General features: G+C 34.5%; 1 protein-coding gene across 3 annotated transcripts in view; it reads left to right on the top strand.

The window, feature by feature from the left end:
- Window positions 1-27168, top strand: part of LOC114330372 (protein C-ets-1-like) — a 683925-nt gene that overhangs the window by 272469 nt on the left and 384288 nt on the right. The window contains exon 1 of one of the 3 annotated variants that reach the window (XM_050649793.1): window positions 10327-10655. The exons of 1 other annotated variant lie outside the window; for it this stretch is intronic. The gene's annotated coding sequence lies outside the window, so the exon portion shown is untranslated. Of the gene's footprint in view, window positions 1-10326; window positions 10656-27168 lie in introns of those variants that run through there. One more of the 3 variants, XM_050649792.1, reaches the window with a different exon arrangement.

Consider the following 27168-nt stretch of genomic DNA (forward strand, 5'->3'; position numbering starts at 1 on the left):
TCCATGCATATATCTACTTTAGTTAGAAAGCCTTCATGTTAATTTCTCTTGCACACTACAAACAAGATTCGTCAGTGTGATTGCTAAGTGTTGTTAAGTGCTCCATCTATACCGAGAAATGCGCCCAAAATCATCTCTTGGTTTTCCAGAATGTACTGCAGCCTCTGTACGAGATGATGTAATGCCGTTTCTCTTGGATACACACATTGTCCAGTAATATGCCTATCGAGCAGTTTAGTTGGTCTTCAGTACGAATGACATCAGACCTATCGGCCTCGGAGACTTCGTCTTCTCTTATCCGATTTTGCCTGAAATGAAACAAGATAAAGAAATAAACATGTCGGAAAAGAAATGAAAGGCATAATTAACAAAACAGTCATCAGACCAATAATGACATACGCGGCAGAAACACGACCTGACACAGAGAGGAAAAAAAGATTGCACGAAACAGCGGAGATGAAAACCCATCGAAAAATCGACGATAAGACACTATGGGGCAAAACTAGAAGTATGTACATACATACAGATATACAAGAGTCATGTCTATACGAGAAGAAGATATGTACATTACTTATATGCAATGACAGTAGCTATGTTAACCAGACAACTAATATAACATTAAAGTTACAGGTTTTTTGCAAGCGAAAGAACGAAATATTTGCAATTCAGTTTAATATTATTGGAATTCATGTTACGAATATGCTGTGTTTTGTTTTTTTAAGTTCAGCAGTATATTTAAGATTTTTCGTACAAAACTTGCAGGTATGGCATGGTGGTATTTAACAGGTTGACTGCCAGGCGGTCGTATACGACCGACAGTTCAATAAGTACTTCATGCCACGGAGGTCGTTTACGACCGATTTGATACGGTCTGTGATATAGTTCCTGTTTTGCCAGAGGTTGTGTAGAGAAGCGGATTTATTGCAGTGTTCGACCGCTGCCTGTGGCATACAGTCGTCGTATATACATATCAGTTTTCATTTTGTTTTGTTTTCATGTCTTTATTTTGAGTAAAGAATAGAAAAATCAAAAAAATATTAATTATTCCAAGCTAAATAACATACAAAAGTTAAATAAGAACATGAAAGAAATTAAAAATTATCAATTATTTTGAATGTTCGTTGAAGCAAAAAAGACAAACCTCTTTTAAAGGGCGTATACTAGTTCGCTCCGGCGGTCAGATTTTAATACCCTATAGAAAAGGGGCATAGGTAAATTCGCTCCGGCCATATATTTCTCAGAAAAGATAGTTTAAAAATGCCTTCACTGGGTACATAATGAATAATAATTAATAGCCAGGGTCAGCGTATTTAAACCATGTTTCCTTCATCAAGTAGGTACTTTGATACATTTTATTAATACAATGTTTAATAAATATTTCTGAACTTTGTGTTTACCTAAATATAAAAATACTTCTTACTTAAAATTATATTAAAATTATTATAACCATATATGTATCACTAAAGTAGTATGATGTTAGAGCTCATATTCCCTTGTTATATATTTGATTGGGTATTTTCCTATAAGAAATTGCAGGGGATATACTCCTTTGAAAAGATTGGTAATTAGTAGTCACCTGAAATTTTATGATAAGAGACAGGGGTGGTGCAAATCTCGACATTATTACTTTAGTTACCTACGGTTTGAATGTCTTTAGTTCATGATAGAGAAATCAGAAATCAGAAATAAGTGAAATGTTAAGCGAAAAGGGCAAGTATATGTTATTTATTGACAATTACAAGTATAACTTCCATCAAATGCTTGCTAATAACGTTGGCAGTGTGTAGAAAGAAGTTGCAAAGCATTTGGTAAAACTTTATATATTTGTTGATAAAACTTTATATATAGTTGAATATAGTGATAACCACACCCATGAAAGTTTATCAAAAACAGCGTTAAACCGGCAAAAATTCAGTAGGTAATGGTGTTAAGCGGAAGGCAATGGACGATTTGTGTGAAAAACCATTGAAGTTGATACACAGCGAAATTAAGCAAGCTGTATTTTTGCTAAGCATATTCTTTTTTCAACAAAATACTTATTTTTTCAGTTATTTGAGAAAAAACGCCCAAAAACGTGTTTTTGTCGAAAAATTAACATTTTTACTCACAAGTAACTCGAAAGTTATTAACTCAGTAAAAAAACTCTCTAGAATAAAAATTCCTTGGAATTAGTCAATTTGTCCAGTTCTAGACTTATTTCAAATGTATGTTTTCTCACACATGAGAAGGGGTTACTTTCAGCCCTCAAGTAAAAGCAACCAACGGCACAAGTCCAACTTTGAAGTAGAGGGTAAGTAGAACCTGAATCCAGATTTTCAAGCAAATCAGTATTAACTAGTAAAATTACACTTCAAAACGGTCATTTATTGAGCTAAATCTAAATAATATAATTGCACTGTCTCATATTATGTATTTATATAAATATGTAACAACCAATATTTTATAAATATTGTTTCTATATAAAATACATAAGTCACAGTACCAATTTTTCCGCTATTAATTTTCCTAGAACTTAAAAGATAAATACTTAATCCGCTTAACCATGGGAGCGAACTAGGTTATGGTTTTCGGATCGAACTAGTATGTAATTACGAGGGTTTTTTGACCTTGGGAGCGAACTAGTGTGCTCCGCTTTTAAAAGTGAAAACTGAATACACTACGCTTATTACGTCAGTTCCGGTCGTGTTACCGCGCGGCGAGACTATTCATTCATAAGTTCGAAAAGGCTCGCGGTTGGTGGAGAATGCAGAGTGTTATCACCTAGCACAATTGTATTCATTCTGTGGCTGCAACTCTAATGCGATTTATCCATTTACACCTCGTTTCATCGTCTTTTAGACGAATCATCCTTGTAATCATCCAAATGGAGACCTGTATCAGGCACACCACGAGGAAGACCCAAAACTAGATGGGAGAACCAGATAGTGGAGGACCATAATAAGATGGGAGTCAGAGAATGGGTAACCAGAAGCAAAAACAGGAACGAATGGAGGAAAATTGTAGAAGATGCCAAGTCACACAACCAATTGTAAAACCAAATTGTTAATGCGGATTGATTCAATGCGACAAACGAATCGGAAGAGCCCAAAGAGGGCGGCAATCACTCCGCCAGGAGTGTAGTTGCCATGATGATAATGATAATCATCCTTGTATGTAATTGCTAAGTAGTTCCTTGTAAATGCTCCCAAAATCACCTCTTGGTTTTCCAGAACGTACTTCACCCTCTGTACGAGATGGTGCAATGCCGTTTCTCTTGGATACGCATACTGTCCAATAATATGCCTATCGAGCAGTTTTGCTAGTCATTAGGTACGAATGACATCAGACCCATCTTCCTCAGGGACTTAACCTTCTCCTATCCGGCTTTGCCAGGTTTAGGTATACAAGCGACCCTTATTAGCTTCCATACTTTTGGTATGTCCTATGTTAGCCTGCAGTATCATACATAATTTTTGTACAGAAGGTCAGAAGGTAATTCTTCTGTAGAAAAATTTAACTAATCTCATCCGGACCCAGTGATTTATTCGGCTCAAATGAGAAATTAGTGTATTACTCATCTGAATTTGTCCTGGTTCACCACTTGTTTTGCCACACGCCAATTTTTCCTAGAACATTCCTGTGGTATAACCCCTTCCATAATAAGTTTGTTTCCTATTGTTAGGAAACATTTCACATTTCTGGAGTCATCTTAACGCAGTCTATATTATGACTTTTTATAAATTTAAGATATGAGCAACAATATATGAATTTACTATATGATATGAAAAGTGATGGAGTTTAAATATCTAGGCATCACACTTCACGCTATCTACGTGTATACAGGTCGAAACAGAAGTGCAAGATCAAATGAATAGAGCAAACAGAGCCGCAGATTACCTAAATGAAACAAGATCAAGAAATAAAAATATCGGAAAAGAAACGAAAGGCAGAATGTACAAAACAGTCATCAGACCAATAATGACATACGCGGGAGAGATGAAAACACTTCGAAAAATCGATGGTAAGACACTATGGGTCAGAGCTAGAAGTACAGATATACGACAGAGGTGCAAGGAGGACAACATTAATAACTGGGTAAAAAATAGAAGAATAGAATGGAACGACTACATAAGCCGAATGAAAATAGAATAGTAAGAACGGCGAGAGATGGTTCACCAATAGGAAGACGATCAGTGAGAAGACCACGAAAACGACGGAATGACAACTTATTAAAAGCACATTTAAAAAACAGACAGTGTCATATCTATACAAAAAGAAAAAGATATGTGTATTAATACTTAGGTATATGCAATGACAGTAGCAGTGAACCAGGCAACTATTTTCACATTTAGGGCAGTCAATGAGGTTATTTGGCTCCGAATTCCATCCTACTACATCGATTTACTTGATATTTTCACAGTAAGTAGAGAATAGCTCATGAAACAAAGTCTACCTTATGCCGATGTGCGCTTTTATCTTGGGGGTGGTTCCCTCCCTTTCTTGGGAGTGAAAAATGTTTTGGTTAAAATAGCTACGGAAGAGGCTAGAGAACCTAATGTTAAGCAAAAACTGTTCTATAATTATTTTTTGAAAACTCAATATTTTTGAGTTATTCGTGGATGAAAATTGGCCATTTTCATTGAAAAATTACACCTTTTCGGACGGATTTTTGTGAATACCTTAAAAACTATGCATCTAACAAAAAAACTGTATAAAATATTTCTGTAGGTTATAAAAAAACAGAGATTCTTTCCTTCATAAATCTTCTAGCTCAGTGTTTCCCAACCGGTGGGTCGCGACCCACTAGTGGGTCGCGGGTGGATTTCAGATGGGTCGCGGCGTGGCCCATACAGGAGCTGAGTAGCATACAGATGGTTTTCTCCCAAATTATCCTACGCGGATCCAAAACTCGGTTCTTGTTCTCAGTCTGCCTCTAGTATTTGCCCGAGTAATAACATACGACAATGGCTTGATACGCTTTTCAGCGTTGTTTCTGTTTAAAAAAGTAGTGAAGTTTTCACGAATTTATACTGATTAATGATGGAAAACTGGCTGAAAAGTGGGTCTTGTGTTAAGAGAAAACTGCAGTCTACTGGCGAAGGTGAACCTACTCGTTCATGTACTTGCAATGACACTAAAGTGCCTCCAGTATTTTCAAATGTTAAGAAAGCGAAGATAATGTTACGAAAATATTGTCCTGTACATCTTCAATACGGATTCGCGTTCATAGGTATGGAAGAAGAACCTATACCTCAATGTATCCCTTTGTTTAGAAAACTTGACTAATGAAAATATGAAGCCTTCAGAACTTCATTTCAACCAGATTTCAACTAAACATCCAGAAACCTTAAATAAATGTTTTTTTCAAAGAACTGATTTTGGCTCAGTCGAATATGGAGAATGTGGCGTCGGGGCAAGCTACCTAATAAATAAAATTACCATGGCCTCTTACCAGCTGTCTTTGATAATAGCAAAAAATAGCACTGCGAACACAGCAGACGAGAATCTTATTTTGCGCGGGGCAGAAATAATTTCGTCACCTCTGTTTGACGGATAAGCAAACAGATACTATACAAAATACCCCTATAACACTATACTGAAACGTAGAATTGAAGAAATGTCTGTTAACGTGAAGGAGCGTTTAATATCTGCTATGAAAGAAACTGACTTTTATTCTTTACACATCGACGAAAGTACATATATTGCTGACAAAGTTGTTATTATGCTTAGTAAGGTTTAATATCAATGGATCAGTTGAAGAAGAAATGTTACTTTGCCACACACTAAACTCCACTACAACCGGTCAAGACATTTTCAATTCCTTGGATAGTTTTATTCGCGAAAATGGAACTAATAATTGGTCCCAATATGTCGGGCTTACAATCGAAGGAGGTGAGGGATGGGTCGCAAATATGAAAAAACATCAGAAGGTGGGTCGTCAGACTTAAAAGGTTGGGAACCACTATTCTAGCTAAAATAGAAAGAAGAATATGTTAGGTAAGAAAAGTTTGTTTTTTTGCTGCATGCTCAAAACGGTGTATTCAACTTGAAATAACAGAGAAACGGTTGATTTTAGATGTATAATGATACACACAACTATTATAATAGTGCTTGAAAAGATCTTTAACCTGAGCAATACTAAATGTCGAGTACATTCAAACAAAGCGAGATATTCTGCAAAAAAAGTTGATGACTAATGTATTTTAAGAAGAAATGAGAAGTATACCCCTCATCCATCAGAATTTAAATACATCGTTTTCCTTCTACAATACTTTTTATTATAGTGTTATTTATATGTTCAAAAAGTTGGACTACTTTAAAATAAATGGTTTTTGAAAAAAATAAGATCAAATTTTCAGCGCATTTTTATCTTTTATTAAAAATCTTCCTTTTTCTTCATGTAACTCGAAAATGATAAGAGATACGAAAAAAGATACCACACAAAAATGTAGGGTTTTTTTAGATAAAAATTTCCTTTTGATTTTTCATTACTGTATTTCTTATCATTTTCAAGTTACATGGAGAATAAGGAAGATTTTTAAGAAAATTTAAAAATGCTCTCTATATTCTATAATTTGATCTTTTTTTTTCAAAAACCATTCATTTTAAACTCGTCCAACTTTCTGAATATAGAAATAACACTATAGTAAAAGGTACTGCAGAAGGAAAACAATGCATATACATTTTGGTGAATGAGAGTTACAATTACTTCTCATTTTTTCTTAAAACACATTAGTTATCAATTTTGTTTCCAGCATATCTCGCTTAGTTTTAATGTAAGGGACCTTTAATATAGCTCATTTTAAAGGTCTTTTCAAGCGCTACAAAAGGTTTTGTTAGCATTATACACCTAAAATCGACCGTTTCTCTGTTATTTGAAGTTCTTCTTCTTCTTCTTCCTCTTTATAAGCAATTCTGCTTGTTCATTGGCGGATTGATACCTCTATGGAAGGTTGTCGCTCCATCTTTTGCGCGGTCGGCCGATACTTCTTCTGCCGATTGGTGATTTATCTCGTGCTATTTTGACCACACGTGTCTCCCCCATTCTGGTTATATGGTTGTTCCATTCTTTTTTTCTATTTAGTGTCCATTCGTTTATACACTGTTATTTGAAGTTGAATACACTAATTTGAGAATGTACCAAAAAACAAACTATTTTCACCTACCACAGTGGTTCCCAACCTTTTAAGTCTGACGACCCACCTTCTGATGTTTTTTCATATTCGCGACCCATCCCTCACCTCCTTCGATTGTAAGCCCGACATATTGGGACCAATTATTAGTCCCATTTTCGCGAATAAAACTATCCAAGGAATTGAAAATGTCTTGACCGGTTGTAGTGGTGTTTAGTGTGTGGCAAAGTAACATTTCTTCTTCAACTGATCCATTGATATTAAACCTTACTAAGCATAATAACAACTTTGTCAGCAATATATGTACTTTCGTCGATGTGTAAAGAATAAAAGTCAGTTTCTTTCATAGCAGATATTAAACGCTCCTTCACGTTAACAGACATTTCTTCAATTCTACGTTTCAGTGTAGTGTTATAGGGGTATTTTGTATAGTATCTGTTTGCTTATCCGTCAAACAGAGGTGACGAAATTATTTCTGCCCCGCGCGAAATAAGATTCTCGTCTGCTGTGTTCGCAGTGCTATTTTTTGCTATTATCAAAGACAGCTGGTAAGAGACCATGGTAATTTTATTTATTAGGTAGCTTGCCCCGATGCCACATTCTCCATATTCGACTGAGCCAAAATCAGTTCTTTGAAAAAAACATTTATTTAAGGTTTATTTAAGGTTTCTGGATGTTTAGTTGAAATCTGGTTGAAATGAAGTTCTGAAGGCTTCATATTTTCATTAGTCAAGTTTTCTAAACAAAGGGATACATTGAGGTATAGGTTCTTCTTCCATACCTATGAACGCGAATCCGTATTGAAGATGTACAGGACAATATTTTCGTAACATTATCTTCGCTTTCTTAACATTTGAAAATACTGGAGACACTTTAGTGTCATTGCAAGTAGATGAACGAGTAGGTTCACCTTCGCCAGTAGATTGCAGTTTTCTCTTAACACAAGACCCACTTTTCAGCCAGTTTTCCATCATTAATCAGTATAAATTCGTGAAAACTTCACTACTTTTTTAAACAGAAACAACGCTGAAAAGTGTATCAAGCCATTGTCGTATGTTATTACTCGGGCAAATACTAGAGGCAGACTGAGAACAAGAACCGAGTTTTGGATCCGCGTAGGATAATTTGGGAGAAAACCGATCTGTATGCTACTCAGCTCCTGTATGGGCCACGCCGCGACCCATCTGAAATCCACCCGCGACCCACTAGTGGGTCGCGACCCACCGGTTGGGAAACACTGGACCTACCATATCTCTTTGTGTATCATAACTAGAAGAGTTATGGAGGCAAGTGTCTCTTTGTTTTTTTATAACTTACAAAAATGTTGAATATAGTTTTTTTCGTTAGATGCATAGTTTTTAAGGTATTCGCAAAAAACTGTTCGAAAAGGTATTATGTTTCAATGAAAATGGCCAGTTTTCAACCACGAATAACTCAAAAAGTAATGAGTTTTCAAAAAAAAATTATAGAACATTTTTTGCTCAGAATTAGGTTCTCTAGTGAATTCGGTGATAATTTTAACCAAAAATTTTTTCACCCCTCAGAAGGGGTGGGAACCACCCCCAAGATAAAAGCACACATCGGCATAGGGTAGACTTTGAATTAGGAGATAAGTAGAGGCTAGGCCCAAAATTTCATTAAAATCCATGCAGTAGGATAGAATTCGGAGGTAATATCCTATAGTCCTGTCGCCAGGGGGGGTACAACGGCCTCCTTTATTCAGATGGACTTACCCAAGTTTTTTTCATGTATTTTGACCCGTAGAATACGAATTTTTTGGGTAACAGTTGATCCGGATGTCGATAAGATTGTTATTGACCAAGAACTTGAGGAATTACATAACCGCGATCTCTCGCAAAACAAAACATTTTTTGGTATTTTTTGGGTCATTCTAAGCAAAACATGTTTCTACAATTTTTTTCGTAGGATGGCTAGTTTTCGAGATAACCGCGGTTGAACTTTCAAAAAATCGAAAAATTGCAATTTTTGAACCCGAATAACTTTTGATTAAAAAATAAAATAGCCAGTCTGCTTACCGGATTTGAAAGTTTAAGTCAAATTATATCGGTTTTAATTATTTGCATTGCAAAAACTTTATTTTTTTATTGTTTAACAAAGCTATAAACACATAGTGTTTCCCGTGCCTTTACATGCATTTTAACGCATGCTACGTAGAAATAGCCTCGATTGCACTAGTACCTATTCTACCTACTCGTTAGATTTTAAATGAGAAATCATAGAAAACATCACTCACGCACTAGGTGTTTGTAGCTTTGTTTAACAATAACACAATAAATTTTTAGCAATGCAAATAATCAAAACCGATATAATTTGACTTGAACTTTCAAAGGCGCTAAGCAGAATTGCTATTTTATTTTTTAATCAAAAGTTATTCGGGTTTAAAAATTGCAGTTTTTCGATTTTTTGAAAGTTCAACCGCGTTTATCTTGAAAACTGAGCATCCTACGGGAAAACTTGTTAGAACATTTTTTACTTAGAATGACCCAAAAAATACAAAAAAATGTTTTGTTTTGTGAGAAACCTCTGTTATGTAATTCCTCAAGTTCTTGGTCAATAACAATCTTATCGACATCCGGATCAACTGTTACCCAAAAACTTGGGTAAGTCCATCTGAATAAAGGAGGCCGTTGTACCCCCCCTGGCGACAGGACTACTATTCTTGCACCCATTGACCGGCGTAATTAGGTCGATCGTTCCAGGTTTTTTGCAAGTGAAAGAGCGAAATAAGTACGTATTATTTTCATTTTTTTTTAAGTTCAGCAGTATATTTATGATTTTTATTTGCATGCATTTTGAGAATGCTTTAAAAATATAAAATGTTGGAAATAGTCTAAATAAAAAATTATCAAGCTCAAAATAAAACGGCAGTTAACAAAAATCTCATATGACTAATCATAATGATATAAAATTGTCATAGTTCCCGTTTTCGAGAACTGTTTATTCATTCCAAATAAAAACGGTGCATCTTTCAAAAATAATCACACGCACATCTCTCGGTCCTACCGAAATTCTCTCGCACATCTTCCCAAAAGCCCAAAAGCAAAAAAGACAAACCTCTTTCAAGAGTGGAAACTGAATACACTACGCTTATTACGTCAGTTCCGGTCGTGGTACCTCGCGCCGAGACTATTCATTCATAAGTTCGAAAAGGCACACGGTTGGTGGGGAGCGCAGAGTGTTTCGAACTAGCACAACTCTATTCATTCTGTGGCTGTTATACAGGTGCGCGTTATTTTCTTTACTCTTCTGTTTTCAATGCGTTTTGTTGTTTGTTCTCCGTTCTGCATCAACGAGAAACTATATTCTTTTGTGTTGTTTCGTGAATTTTGAAATATACTACGTTTTCGTAAAATAATCGTGTAACTCGATACTTTTATCCCGACAGTGAAACGTTCTTTGTCAGTTTTGTTAAAAGATTTTGTTGTTGTGTGTGAAATCTACAAGTGAATTTAAACTTTTGAAGTGGTCAGATCTACGTCCATTGGTTAGATTGATCTGTGACATGTGTAATGGATCTTTGAGGTTAGGAATATGATTCTTTTTGGCAGTTGGTGGATTTTTATTTCTATGTACACACTTACGGGTTATTAAAATTATAAAATAACAATAATCGGGAACATATTTATTATTAATGTCAACACATCACGCATCATTGATACTGCATATTATTATTAGTTGATTTTGTTGTTTTGGACTATATATAGAATTTATGTGGTTAACCAATCAATGTTTTTAAATACATTAATGTTATGGAATAATTTATGGAAACCAACGATAATAAAAACGTTTTCAAACCAAAAAACTCAAAATATTTTATGTGATTATTACACGGAAACAAAAAATTATTTAAACACCTAATTATTATTCCAGTACATCTTTTTGTTTTTATTCATGTTTTTGTTTTCTGTGATTTGTCAATTTGTTTAAGTTTTGGCTGATAATTTATAGGTATAGTTTTTAGTTTTACATTTCTAGGAGTAATTTAAGAAAAACGAACACATATCTACAAAGTTGCATCTAATTTTGTTGTATGTCCTCTGTAGAATTTTATACTTATTTGATGACATTATTTGTTATTTAAATGATTAAGGTTTAGACCCAACATCTTTTCAATAATTTATTTACTTAAATTGTCTCGAATTTGTAAAAATCATTGGACACTTGTCAAAATATGTGACCGTTGACAGCCATTTTAAAATGTCAATTTTAGTAGACTTGTCTTGTCTGTTAGTAATCGAATATCTTGTTTTTGTGATGTTTGATCGCGATTTCTTAGGTTGATTTGATGATGGTCGCTTAGGTATATAATAACAGCACTATAGGTCTTCGAGGCCCTTGACTTCGATGGTCTTGATAAATTCTTTCCAATGTTTGCGGTCCTTCACTGGTTCTCTTCAGTCACTATCAGTTTTCTATGTCAGTCCAGGCAACACTAATCCACTTCCTTTGTGGTCTCCCTTCTTCACTTTTCCCTTGTTCTCATGCTTGCAAAACTCTTAGGACGTTTCTTTCTTTTGGCATTTGTAAAACATATCCCAACCGTCTAACTGTCTGTGCCCTGATTTTCTGTGTTGTTTTGGGTCCCTTATACATCTCCATTAGCTCCTGGTTTGTTCTTCTGCGCCATTCTCCGTTAGCCTTCTTCTTCTTCTTCTTTTTATATAGACATTACTCTGTCTGTTTTTCAATGTGCCTCCAGTAAGTTGTCATTCCATCTTTTTCGTGGTCTTCCCACTGATCGTCTTCCTATTGGGGAACCGTCTCTCGCCGTCCTTACTACTCTATTTGTTGTCATTCGGCTTATGTGGTCGTTCCATTCTACTCTTCTGCTTTTCACCCTGTTATTAATGTTGTCCACCTTGCATCTCCTTCGTATATCTGCACTTCTAGCTTTATCCCACATCGTCTTACCATCGATTTTTCGCAATGTTTTCATCTCTGCTGTTTCTAGCATTCTTTTTGTCCTTTCTGTATCAGGTCGTGTTTCTGCCGCGTATGTCATTATTGATGACTGTTTTGTAAATTCTGGCTTTCACTTCTTTTCCGATGTTTTTATTTCTCCATATTGTTTCATTCAGGCAACCTGCGGCTCTGTTTGCTTTATTCACCTGATCTTCCACTTCTGTTTCGAGCTTTCCGTAGTTGCATAGTGTGATGCCTAGATATTTAAACTCCATGACTTGTTCTATTATTTGACCCTCCAGCTGCCAGCTCTAATTTATACCTTATTAGATCTGCTGTTATAACCATGCATTTAGTCTTTTTTGGGGAAATTAACATGTTAAATTTTCTAGCGGTTATATTAAATTCGTGCAGCATACGTTGTAAATCATCTTCTCTTAGAGAGATTAGTATTGCGTCGTCTGCATAGCAGATTATTTTAAGTTGTTTTTCTCCCATTTGGTATCCTTTTTTTGTTCTTACTTTTTTTATTATTTCGTCCATGATCAGGTTGAACAACAGAGGACTCAGGGAATCTCCCTGTCTTATCCCATTGCCAGCTTCAATTGGGTCAGTTAGTTCATCATCTACTTTTACTTTTATTGTGTTGTTCTGGTAGATATTTTCGACCGTTTTAATTATTCCTAGAGGTACCTCTCTTGCGTACAATAAATGGATAACGTCCTTTAATTTGACCCTGTCGAATGCCTTCTTAAGGTCCACGAAACATAAGTATGCCGGTTTGTTGTATTCTAACGATTTTTCTTGAATCTGCCTCATTATAAATATAGCGTCGGTGCATGATCTTCCCGACCTAAAACCTTGTTGTTCTTCTGCTAATGTCATAATTTTATTCAGTTTGTTTGGTATCATTTTGGTCGTTAATTTTAGTGTTGTGTTAAGTAAATTGTTATTTGTAATCACTTTGTACTGTTCTGAAGCTATTTCTTCGTGGCGTTTATGTAATTTATTATTCTAAATGGGAAATAAGCCACAGTTTAGCTTAAACAATGATTTTATTGACGTTTCGACTTCCAACTCGGACGTCGTTATCATCAAAATACGTATTTTAATAACGACGTCCGAGTTGGAGGTCGAAACGTCAATAAAATAATTTTTTTAAGTTAAATTGTGGCTTATTTCCCATTTAGAATAAAAAATCACTGTGTACTGTTCTGGCATTTTATATATTTCACGTGAGATATTAATTTAATGATGCAATATCCATCAGAGTCTACCTATATTATATTTCTGACTATGCTGATTACGCAATTTCTTCTGCTTTTTAATTAATTTGGCATTTACAGTTACGATGGACTCTGTATTTATGTACTAGACTAGACACTAGACTGATTATCCAGGATTGCATGAATGTATTTTATTATGCAGTGCTTTCTTCTGTCATCATCATTAACAGCTATTCTATCCAACGTCGGATGTAAGCCTTCCTTAGGTGTGTCCATTAATTTTTGTTCGTTTTTTTTGCATCCATTCGTGTCCAGCCATTTGCTTGATGTCATCTGTCCATCTGGTTTGAGGTCTGCCTCTACTTCTCTTACTTGTTCTTGTTCGCCATTCAAGGATTCGCTACATCCAACGGTTGTCTTACATTCTTCCTATATGTCTTGCCCAGTTCCAGATTTTCACATGGCAATGTTTTGGATCGCATCATCCATTCGCTCTTAAATGTTTCCCAGTTTTTCCAAACTCCAACCACCAGTTTTATTTTCCAGTCTTCTTGGTCTATATTCAGTTCTGGTCAGATGTGCTGTCCTTTTTTTTTTAATCTACTGGCTGAATTTAGTCAGTAAGGTATGTCTTATAGAGATAGAAGCCAAATTTGTTCACTCTTATCCATTTTACATTAACACGAAAATTTTTTGCTCAATTAGAAATCCAATGAAATCAATTAATTTGTGGTCATCTAATTGAATACAACCAATAAAACCAACATTATACTGAAAACAGATCCCATGGGCTGTTTTCACTCAATCATGTAGCTATGGATACCTACATTTCGTTTCATTTCGATTTTGACATTTCAAATATTCAATATTTCAAAATTTCACGATTTGGTTGTAATACTGATGAGAATATTAATGAAATTATCGAATCAAATATACCAAAGAATACTGTTTACAGTAAAAAATTTGTATGGAAAGCGTTTATGGACTTTTGCAATGATAGAAAATATGAATTAGATGGAAATCGGACGGTGGAAGAATTGGCGTCGATTTTAAAGGATTGGGCTGTGAACATGAGAAGAAAAGATGGTACAGAGTTTAAAGAAGCTACTGTCAAAACCATGTGGAACCTAACAAGTAAGCTTTTACAAGAAAAGTATTATAAGGAAATGAAAGTTATTATTGACCCATTCAAAAGATGTCTGGATCTTCATTAAATTTTTCTAATTGTTCCTTTGTTAATTGCACATTTAAATAAATTGTTTCTGCTCTGTATTTTTTTTTTCATAACCAGCAAAAAATTTTCTATCCGAATAACCCTCGAACATTGATAAATGCTCAAAAAATTTTTAACAACTTTCTCAAGCTTGTTGCTTACAGGCAACAGACCTCCGCCTACGGCGTCGGTGTGTTTCCAAGCAACAAGCTTTCGAAATCTGTTATAAAATTTTTTCGAACAATTATCAATGTCCTTGGGTTATTACTACTGAAAATTAACCTCTTCATTTGAACTGTTTGTTTGGTTTTTACATAATAGAGGTTCGTTAGCAGATCTTCAAAGTCGTAGAAAAAATTCTTCATATTTACACATTTCACAAGGATAAAGATATTATGTCCAAACGCGATTTTGGACATAATACCTTTATCCACTAGAATTCGAAAATCTAGTGGGGCATATTGCTTTAATACCTTTCTGTTATTTTTATTTAGCCAAAAATAGGTTATTTTAAAAGGTTAAACAGCATATTATACGAACAAAAACCTAATAAGACAATTTTCTCAAAAAATGTGACATACATGACCTTTATCCACTTATGTCTTCAATTATTTTTGATTGTATTAGTTTTTATGGAAAATTTCTGTTTTCTGTTGATCTTTAGCTATTCTGCCTAGCGAATCTAATCAAATAGTGGGGGCTCTCCCACTACGCGGCCGACCATTTTGCGATAATACGCAATCTCATTGGCGTGATTAGTTTGTTCATTTGGTATTATAATTATAGTTGCATTAACTTTTATCGTCATTTAATGAGATATTGGTTATCTTGTATTGTGATATTATTTTGACCAATGATGTTTGATGTATTTAATACCAGTTAATTAGTTAGATAGCTTCTATTTTTAAGAGCAGATAATATAATTGTTTTTGGCCATTTTGTTTTGATAATACATTGTTTTTTTATTATGTAGTAGTTATTATGCTTTGTTAGATATTATTGAATCTGTAGTTATTTTATATTCTTTAGTTTGTTGCTATCCTTGTACTTATTATTCTTAATTCGTCATTGTTTTATTTTTCCTTCAGTGCAGTATTAAGTATCCCCAACGTTGGAAATTACATTGGTGAATTGTTCATGGTCTTCAGCTAATCGGAATAGTTCTTCAGCATTGCGCATTCCTTTCCAATCGCGAATGTATTTAAGCGATGATATCTGATTCCTTCCAATTTCTCTGCGGTCTTCAATTTGACCTTTCATGATAAGCTGAAGGATTCTGTACTGGTCTCATCTAAGAATATGCCGTAGGTATGACATTGTTCTTATTTTAATAGTTTTACAGCTTCGTTAGTTTGCATCGTCGTCCAAGGTATTGAGAGCATTCTTCTATGTAACCACATTTCAAACCAATGTCATGTTCAACTGCTTCAATTCTGCATTAATTTGATCTCTTTTCTTGGGTCTAGTTGGTCTGTAATGTGCATCCCAGATTATTTAAAGTCAGTAACTAGTGTTGCCCAAATGCAAGACCAAGACGAGACTTAGACACTCTTGGTCTTGGTCTTGCGCTAGTACACCTAGTCTTGGTCTTGGTATTGCGTCCCGGTCTTGGTTTTGGTCTTGCAGCAAGAGTCTTGCAAGTCTCGCAGTTGCCTATTAGGCTATTCCATATCTTTGAACAACGTAACAGAGAGGTACATTTTAAGGTGGAATATCTCCTAGCCATAGTAAAGACCAGCCAAATTAATAAATATCTACACCAGCGTTTCTCAATCTGTGGTGCATGTACCACTGGTGGTACATATCATTATTTGCGGTGGTACACAAAACGCAAAAACAGCCAAAATCAGCCACAATTATTATAGTTAATTAGATTACGTAGCTATTTCAGTTAGGTGGTAATAAAAATAATAAGTATTTTGTGGTACATGACTCAAAAAGATTGAGAATTACTGATCTAGACAATTGACACTAGGTGGGGCTTGAACCCACGATCTAAGTGATCCGTGCCTATGTTCTAACTAAAGTTTATTAGAAACTTATGTATTTTATTATCCAATATAAGCGAATGAATAAAAAACATAATGTTAAGAAAATAAATATGAGGCTATCGTTCTAATTTCAGTATTTTATATAAATGCTAGAATATTCCACAGAGTGGTGCTTAACTCTGAGAAAAAAAACACAGTTTGATTGGTACCCACACCCGGTGTACAACGACAATAATTTGATTTGTCTAGCAACAATATTATTACAGCGATATTTATAAAAATAAGACAACATATTAAAAAAATCACTTAAATCGGAAAACAGGTTTAGGAAATTCGAACATTCAACAATGACCCATTTATAAGGTGGTACGTAAATTTTTTGGAGAAGTGTATATTATCGTTATTAAATAATATTTCGGTATTTTAGGGTATCTTAAATAATATTATACGCGCGGTTTCGGCAAATTTTGTTTAACCGAGTGACCTCATAGCACAATCAGCAAAAACAATAATATAATAGTCTCACTATTCTATATACCGAAAAGATTTGTGTGTAAATTCTTAGAAAACTAATAATGAAAAAAATTAATTACTTATTAGGTATATTTTTTATTTTTTATCAGCTAATTTTAAAAAGTTTGGATACGATATTCGATATTACTATCGGCGTCGCAAAGCAAGAATGTTATGTTATGATTAGAAGGCGACTATTCTCATAATATATAACCCGGACAATTGATTTTAGAGAAGTCGTCTGCTGGGAAGGAATGTACAAAATATTTTATTTTTACATTGTAATAATGACCTCTGATTACGTGTCAAATGTGTGAAGTGTTCTTTAAATGAATATTTTGATTGGCTATGTATTTTATGGTATTGTTCGTAACGCGCATAAGTCCAATTTTCAAAATTTTTGTTACAATTTTTTTTGTTTCTCGTAGAGTATCTAAGAATATTCGAACTAATATACTCCCTAAAACGATCCTCAGTTCTAACTGCAAGACGCAAGAGTCTCGCAGCCTTAGTCTTGTTCTTGCTCAAGTCTTGCACGGTAAATCTTGGTCTTGGTCTTGGTCTTGCTAAAATTAGTCGGTCTTGGTCTTGGTCTTGGTCTAGGTCTTGCGAAAACGCCAGAACAAGACCAAGACTGATTTTGGGCAACACTAGAGTCACTCTTTCAATGTTTTGTTGATATACCTGTAGGGAAGCATTGTCGTGATGTTGGCGACTAAATATCATATATTTTGTCTTAAAATATTCATTTTTAGACCCATTTCTCTTCCTGTCGTGTTTACGCAATCCAATCACTCTTGAAGGGCCTGAAGACTGTCACATAAAATAACATTGTCGTCAGCGTAAGATTATTGACAGTTCACTATTAATTTTCACTCAAATGTCTTTATTTTCCGGTTTTGTTATACGGAATGGAGGCATGGACAATGACTGCAACACTAATGAAAAAAGTAGCTTCGTAATATGGTTTTTCCGACGTATATTACGTATATCCTGGACCGAGCACATGACCAACGAGGAGGTAGGAATAACTATAAAGAAAAGAAAGTTGGAATACTTGGGTCACGTTATGAGGGACAGTAAATATAGAGTATTACAACTGATCAACCAATGGAAAATGGTCAGCAGAAGGGATCCAGCGAGGAGGAGACACTCGTGGCTCCAAAACTTGCGACAATGGTTCGGATTGTCATCTGTCGAACTATTCAGATCAGCCATAAACAATGTCAGAATAGCCATGTTAATTGCCAACCTTCGGACCGGACAAGGCACGTGAAAAAGTTTTTATTTTGCAAAGTCTGTTTGAAAATTATATCCGAGTAGACATTAAATAACAGTGGGGATAGAATTCATCCCTGTCTGACGCCTAGGTGAATGTAACACTCGCCGGTTAATCTCCCATCAACTCATACGACTGCTTTCTGCGCAGAATAAAAATTTTTTGTGATACGTAGGCCTCTATTATCATTGCTTTTGGCTCTTAATATGTTCAAAACTGTTCCATGCCGTACCCTATCAAAAGCTTTTTCGTAATCGAGAAAAGTCACATAAATATTTTTACGTTGGTCACGGGTTGTTCTGAGAACTACATTTAAGCCAAAAAGTGCCTCAATCTCATCAGATGATGTATGGCTCATCAGAATAATTAACCTGTATTCGTTGTATCTTTTTGCCCGCTGCTTCTTCGGACTTGCTATAAGGACAGTCTTACTCCATTCCCCAGGTATTTCAGCAGTATTTTACACGTCATTAAAAAGTTTAACTAGAGCACTGATGTAGTCTTCTTGTATCATTTTTAAGAGTTCAGCTTTTTAAGAGTTCAGATGTTGTCTGGTTCAGTTGCTTTCTTGGTTTTGGCTGATTACATTGCATAAAGAACTCCAGATTTTAAAATTTCAGGTCCCTCTTGATTTACATTAGTTACTCTATATTTGGCCTGTCATCTTGGAACAGTTGTGTTAAAAATTGCTCCATGTTTTTAAGTATTTCTCGTTCTCTCTCTCTCCTGTCGTTTCCCCATTACTGAGGATCGTGATTTCTTCCAATATTCCTAACAATGTTTGTCCATTGGTCTCTATCTTCAGCTGCTCTAAGAGCTTCGCAGAATGAGTTTCCAGCTGAATGCTTTATTTGGTCAGACCATCTAGTTGGTGATCGTCCTCTTGATCTTCTCCCCGGAACGTTTCCAGAAACAATTAATCTCTTCAAACTGTCGTCACCTCTGCGAACCACGTGACCAAAGAATTGCAGAATTCGTTGCAGACATAATGTGGACAGCCTTTTTTTAATATTGAGTTGGTTTAGAATGGAAACGTTTGTCCTATGAGCTGTCCAAGGTATGCGCAGCATTCTTCTCCAGCACCACATCTCAAAGGCATCAATTTTTTAGGGCTCGCATGCGCGAAGAGTCCAAGTCTCTGCCCCGTATAGAAATATTGAGAATACAAGGGCATTCACCAGTCTCATCTTGATATTTTGAGAGATAGATCTGTCTTTCCAAACTTTAGTTAGGCGACTCATCGCATTTTTTGCCATACCAATACGTCTCCGAACTTCTGTTTCACAGTTACCATCGTTAGTTATACTAGACCCGAGATAGACAAAGGTGTTTAGTATCTGGTATTCCTGTAATATGTTAGTCAGTTGAATAGTGTCAAATCTGTTTTCTCGTTCATCAATAATAATTTCCTGGATTATCTACTAAACTACAATCACAATAAAGATGCACTAAATAAATAAACCAAGACACGTTGAATGTTACGAGTAGTGATGTCGACTATAGTTACTTTCGAGTATTCGTTACAAATCGTTACTTTTGTATAAAGTAATCATTTAAAGTATTCGTTACTTTGATTACTTTTGTTACTTTTGTATTTGAGTACCGGTAATCATACCGAGAATCGCATTTCTCAGTATTTCGTATAAGTTATTACGAGGAGCACTCCCGAATCATGACTTACAATGTATATATGTTATAGTCAAAGCCCGAATTTCAGGCACTCCTAGGTTTGACTAGGCAATCCTCAGGACTGACTGACGGTCTTAGTCAAAGCCCGTCTTAGTCAAAGCCCGAAATAAATTACAGTTTCGGCCTTAGGTTTGACTAGTCAAACCTAGGAGAGACTAAGTTGGTCAGGCAAAGGTCGAAATTTAATTTTATGAAATCGGGGTTTGACTAGTCAAACCCCGATCAGCTATTAAAATGTCGTAATTTGTTAGATTAGGTTTAATAAAACGTCATTTTTTAATTGTAATATTTATTATTTTTATACTGTCGTAATTAAAATAAAAAAATAGAGTTTATTCTCACATATTGATGTTGAGGCATTATGGGATTTAGAGTTACACATTAGGTTAGACCAGTGGCTTTCAATTTTTTTGAGTGATGTACCTACCACAAAATTCTTATAATTATTTTTGGTACCACCTAACTAAAATACATATGGCGGTAGTTAATCTAATTAACTATAAATATGATAAATTTTTGCTGTTTTTGCGTTTTGTGTACCACTGCACATAATGATATGTACCACCATTGGTACATGTACCACAGATTGAGAAGCCCTGCGTTAGACCTTTTACACTTACATAATTTTGAAGAGCAATTCTTATTACAGTAGCATTTTATAAGCCTTGTCCCCCAAATTTAGATCTTTTGTACTAATTTCTCTTAGAGACAGAACGTCTTCGAAATTAAGAAAATTTTCTTTGCATTCTCTTATTTGTTGAAAAAAGTGTGTTTATATACCAACTCTACATAAACCGTCAACTGTTTTATCTTGTATGATACCCAAAATATTTAGAGTATCTCCTTTAGCTCTATCAAAGCTGGGAATAGGTATGGTTAAATTTTCTCTGATCGAAATTGGAGGAATTTTTTTTCACTTAATTGTTTCGTAGCATTGGCCTGGGCATAAAGACCTTCAATCGCCTTTCCCTTTATTTATTTTAATCTTTTCTGTCTTCGCACAACGCATGTCTATACCATCTGATTACAAATTATGCTCGAATATGCGTCAGAGCTCTCTTTTTGGCAAATACAACAAACCACACCTGAAGAAGTAATCTGAATTGTTTGACAATTTTCTTCCTCCACTAGTGACGACGGTCCAGGGCCTTCGTTAGTACTATGGTGATCCTTACTTTTGATAGTGCTCAGCCTACAGGTGGGTTGACATTACGAGTGTATTACATTTATGCAATGCATAGATACAAATGTACCTACTGCTTGAGTTTGAAAATAGATAATAAAATATCTGACAATAGCACGGGCAAAATACGTAAGCGTAACCCGCCTTAATGCTATGTAACAATGCTTAATGCTTAACTGTAACAATACCTATCCTTAGCTTTGATAGAGCCAAAGAAGGTGCTCGAAATATTTTGGGTATCATAAAAGATAAAACAATTGACGGTTCATATAGAGTTGGTACGGAATAGGGAACAATAAACACACTTTTTTCAAGAAATCGAATAAGAGAATGCAAAGAGAATTTCTGAATTGTCTCTAAGAAAAATTAGTACAAAAGATTCTAAATTTGGAGGACAAGACTTTATAAAATGCTACTGCAATAAGAAATGCTCTTCAAAATTATGTGTAAAAGGTCTAATGTATTGTGTAACTCTAAATGCCATAATGCGTCAACATCAACATGTGAGAATAAACACTAATATAAAAAAAATTTATTTCGACAATATAAGAATAAAATTAAACATTAAAATTAAAAAATGACGTTTTAGTAAACCTAATCTAACAAATTACGACATTTTAATAGCTGATCGGGGTTTGACTAGTCAAACCCCGATTTCATAAAATTAAATTTCGACCTTTGCCTGACCAACGTAGTCTCTCCTAGGTTTGACTAGTCAAAGGCCGAAACTGTAATTTATTTCGGGCTTTGACTAAGACCGTCAGTCAGACCTGAGGATTGCCTAGTCAAACCTAGGAGTGCCTGAAATTCGGGCTTTGACTATAACATATACATTGTAAATCCCAAATCATGATTTACAAAGTTATACATTGTAAATAAGTATACATTGTAAATCAAGATTCGGGAATGCTCCTCGTAACATTCAACGTGTCTTGGTTTTGTTTATTTCTAGTGCATCTTTATTGTAATTTTAGTATAAAGTATTAGTGTTTTTTTATTATATAGCCAGTCACTTACTAACTTTCTTGTGCAAATTCAACATGTGTTTCTTTTCTAATTCGTCCACTTCTGAACATCGATCCGCCATCCACTTTTCTTTAGCGGCTCGTATTTTTTATTTTATTTCTCTTTCTTTTCTTTGTTTATTCATCTGCGTTGTTTTTGTATTGTCTTCTTTGGCCCATAAGGTCTATTCTTTTATCATCCGTTGTTGTTTCTTGAATCTATTGGTTACACTATGTTCTTCTAGTATTTTGGTCAGACGTTCACCTAATAATTTGCAAGACGGTTGTTGATATCTGAAATATAGTAAAATTCTTTTGTCACATCTTATGACATGTTTGACTTGGTCATACATATTTTATTTGCGATATTTAAAAGTTAATGATATTGCACATTAGCGAGTATTTTATACATCGGATTTTCCAACTACTATTTCGACTTTAAAGGCACAATGTATTAGTAAATTTTTCGATTTATGAATTGTTTTTCTACAGGGTGTTTGGTAAAGAATAAACCTTGGATTCATGAGGTTAAAATAGGTCGATTTAAGCTAACTTACCTTAGTATTCTTTGCGTCAAGATATAAGAAATTTGGCCTGGCGCTGGTGGGATGTCCCTACCGATTTAGTATCATAATAACAAACAACAAACCCTCCAGGAGCGGATTCGCTAAAATTAAGGGGAAAGGAACAAATGCAAAATTTTGACGCCTGTCAAAATTTTCAATGTGTTTTAAATGTAATCATTTTTTCGAATCCTGAGAAAACTAATATGTAAGTATTTTTGAAAAATTTAAACGCAGAATGAAAAATTACTTTATTACCGAGGGCCGAAAGTCCCTTGGAATGAATTAAAAGTTTCTTTTGAATGATATATTTAAAATTAAAAATCACACTAAATTTTCTCTTAGTTTCTCACCCCTGTAACTAATTAAAATAAACATTATAGAAGTTTTCAGGGACTTTCGGCCCTCGGTAATAACGTAGCGGCTTAAAGCCGAAAGTTCGTACCCATTCCCTTAACAAAAAAAAATTCAAGTCTTCAAGTAGATATAATATTTTAATGGGGTTGGAATAATAAATATAAATTTAAATATCATATCATTATATTTATTACGTATTTAGATCTATGTAGTTATAGGTATATTATTATGTACATACAATGAAATAAGAGAAATGAACAAATTAAGGAAATTAATGATAATAACAATAAAATATTAAAAGAGTGGTAGCAAAAATCAGAATTAAAAAGATAACATAATAAAAATAACATAGAAAAATAAAATTTGAAGTTTAGACGGAAAAAAATAAATACAAATTACAACTCAATGTCACTATCGCTGTCATCTTCACTAGAATCGTTATCTAATGTTATAATTATTGGTTTAATATGTGAGGTTAATGTTCTGTAATGATCTTCCGTTTTTATAACATGTGAAACACAATTTTGCCACAGTGTTGGGGAAATCTTTTTTATTTCTTCTACAACATGTGACACCGATTCGCTACTAAATTTGGGACAGCAGTTGTTTCGCCGTAAACTTTCCTTAAGTTGGCTCCAGATTAATTCAATGGGCTTGAAGACACAGTAGTAAGGAGGTAATCGCAATACATTATGACCATCACGTTTGGCTAATTCGTCTATAACAAATTGTTTCTCAAACACTTTTGTGTGAAGAACTTCCAACATTTCTTTTTTTGTATAATATGTTTCTTCAAAGTACAAATCATTGTCATACAAAAAATCAGATATCTGTTTTTTTGTCTAACCTACACCGGGGATTTTTCTAATTTGTTCGCTGTGATACGTTGCGTTATCCATTACAATTACACTTTTTGGAGGCAAATTTGGCAACACCTTATTTTCAAACCATTCCTTAAACAAGCTACTCGTCATATTTTCATGGTAGTCCAGCTTTGAATCTTTAATGTTTTTTGCCGATAGTAAAAAACTTTCCCCTCCAAGCCAGCCATTTTTGGATCCAATGTTCAGAATAATTATTCGCTGACCTCTATTAATTGGATAATTGGGTGCACATTTAATAGAATCGTCTGTCCAACCTTTTTGAGCAGTATCGTGGGTATCGAACTATGTTTCATCTAGATAAAATATCGGTCTTCCTTCATCTCTAAATTTAGATATAGCATCCAAGTATTCATTTCTCCATTTAATTAGACGAGGAGAATCCATTATTGATGATCGCTTATTAATTTTCTTGTATCGAAAACCAATGTGATTCAAAAATCTTGATAAAGTTGAAGGCGAATACGTAATGGAATAGTCTTTAACAAGTTGATCGTAGATCATACTAAGCGTTGGAACTAGGTTCTTTGAATCATCATCATCATCCAGCCTCAAAAGTCCACTGCTGAACATAGGCCTCCTCCCCTCGTTTCCAACCCCATCTATCCTGCGCCGCCCTCATCCAGTTTTTATTTACCTTTCTTAAGTCGTCAGTCCATCTTGTAGGCGGTCGACCGACGCTTCCCTTGTCTTCTCTTGGCCTCCATTCCAATAACCTCTTCGTCCATCGCCCATCTGTCATTCTGGCTACGTGTCCTGCCCATCTCCACTTCAACCTGGCTATCCTCTCGATGACGTCAGTCACCTTTGTTCTTCTCCTGATTTCTTCGTTTCTGATTTTCTTGGTTCTTTGAATAGAAATTGTAAATTGCTCTTCTAATTTACCTCAGCATCTTTTTCATTTACTGCTTTATGTGTAGAAAAGTCACTCCGCTTTTTACGAGGTTGAATTCTATTCGTAACAATTTTCCACACTGTTGTATATGGCATCCTTGTCAGTCGAGATGTTGTCTTGATGAGGAATTTACCGTCTTCTGGATTTGGATTATCTTCTTTCGCAGTTTCACAAATATTCCTAATAATTTCTTTGGCATCATCAGATAAATGTACACGTGTTTTACACTTAGCACTAGCTTCACCGACTTCAGACATTTTACTTGAATACTCGCGATCTAACCTTCTATCTAAATGCAAGAAAATAACTACCTGAATGTGCAAATGTCAAACTTAAATATGTTTGCCCCCTTTTCATAATGTTCTATAATGTATGTTTTCTGGATAAATAAATGATACTTAATTTTACCTAAATACCTATAAGCACGAGAATTATGTGTAAAGCTATAGAATAATAATTAGAGGTATATCTTATCTTTAACTAATGCTCTTTCTAATGATTCTTTAATTTTTTTATTTAAAGATAGAAAGCTGCATTATCGGAAGTCCATTTTGTTTAAAGTGAAAACGATAAAAAACACATTATAATCTAACTCCATAAAATTCACGTAATGAGCGCATTGGACATAAAAATTGTTTGTGATCGTTTGTAATTGATTCCAAGCAAGTTAATTTCAGATGACTAAACGAATTCGTCTACAGTAAACAAAATTTTTAATACATTGTCTAGAAATTTTAATTTTAATAATTTATTTGCATTGATAGGTAACGAGTCAGTTCTGTAAATAATATAAAGTACGGCCCTAGTAGCTGTTCCAAAACTATTGCCACCCGTCGCAAAGACAATTGAGGGATTAGTAACGTCAACTATTTATTATGATACTAAATCGGTAGGGACATCCCACCAGCGTCAGGTCAGATTTCTTATATCGTGACGAAAAGAATACAAAAGTTGATAACCGAAATACAGGGTGTCAAAATTAAACTTTTATTTTATTTATTCTTGAATATTTCGTGACAGGCATGGGATAACAACACGAAAGGACATCGCACACATCTTATGGAAAATATAATGTCACTCAAATTCAATAAAATTTATACGATTAGATTCGTTTTAACATAACGATCAATTCTTATCATTGCGCCAACTCTTAATTATGATTAATTACGGCGCAAATTGCAATTAAAGTTTATCGAAATCACATTTTTGGAGTCCATAAAATGTTAGTTTACAATCATTATTGCTCTGAGTGCTATTCATAACAGCTTAAATCCCGCTGGGCCTAAGCGGATTAGTGAAACTAATCCGCTGATTTATGGAGTACCGAAAATCTGGGTATTTTAAAATATTTTTTCTCTCTCTAACTTATGTACCTACCCATTTGATTTCAGATTTATTTATATCAATTTCTGCTCTTATTTTTGAAAATAGAGAGTTGGCGCAATGATAAGATTTGATCGTTAATTTAAAACGAATCTATTGGTATAAATTTTATTGAATTTGAGTGACATTATATTTTCCATAAGATGTGTGCGATGTCCTTTGGTAAGCGGGGATTTTTTGCGATGAGGAATCTAAATTTGCTACCAAAAATAATGTATTACCCAGAGGGCGCCACATACGTCTTTCAGTGCTCATTTAATACGTTCAGTTTTTTTTATCCCCCACTCTACATACTTTTGAATCAGAATTTTTATTCTATTAATATTTCTACTTAAAAAGGTATACTACATTTATCCCACCAAACTCAACTGTTTTCGAGATAAACGCATTTTAAATCTGCGACACAACATATTTTTGTGCATAATATAATTGTAGTTAGACCCGAAAAATAAACTTGAAACCATAATAATGGTGCCAGTTCTCATATTTATGTGATTGCATCGCAAATTCCATTTGAAAAAATTTGCGATACATTTTTGTAAATTTTTATGGTTTTTAGTTATTTTTCGGGTGTAACTAAAATGATTATTTCATTCATAGGAGATTCTGACCAATAGAAAGCTACAGAAATCTAAATTAGACTGATAATTTTTGATAATTTCCCGTCGTCAAGTATATTACGTCAGATGCCTTTCGTTGCTATGAAAAAATACATTCAGTGACATTAATGACAATTAATGTTTTAAAAATTATGAAAGTGATGACTTTCAACCGTAAAATATTCATAACAACTGTGTGTTTAATTGTACTAATTTGTACTTACATAAATAAATTACAATAAAATTTTGGTTTTGAACAGTTTTATTCATGAAATAATCGCAAGAAATTGCACTCGATCTCTAAAATTAATACAGAATTTTTGCCCTCGTGACACTTTGACATAATTGCACTCGCCT

Source organism: Diabrotica virgifera, chromosome 4 (assembly GCF_917563875.1).
Source record: "Diabrotica virgifera virgifera chromosome 4, PGI_DIABVI_V3a".
Classification (NCBI taxonomy): Eukaryota; Metazoa; Arthropoda; class Insecta; order Coleoptera; family Chrysomelidae; genus Diabrotica; species Diabrotica virgifera.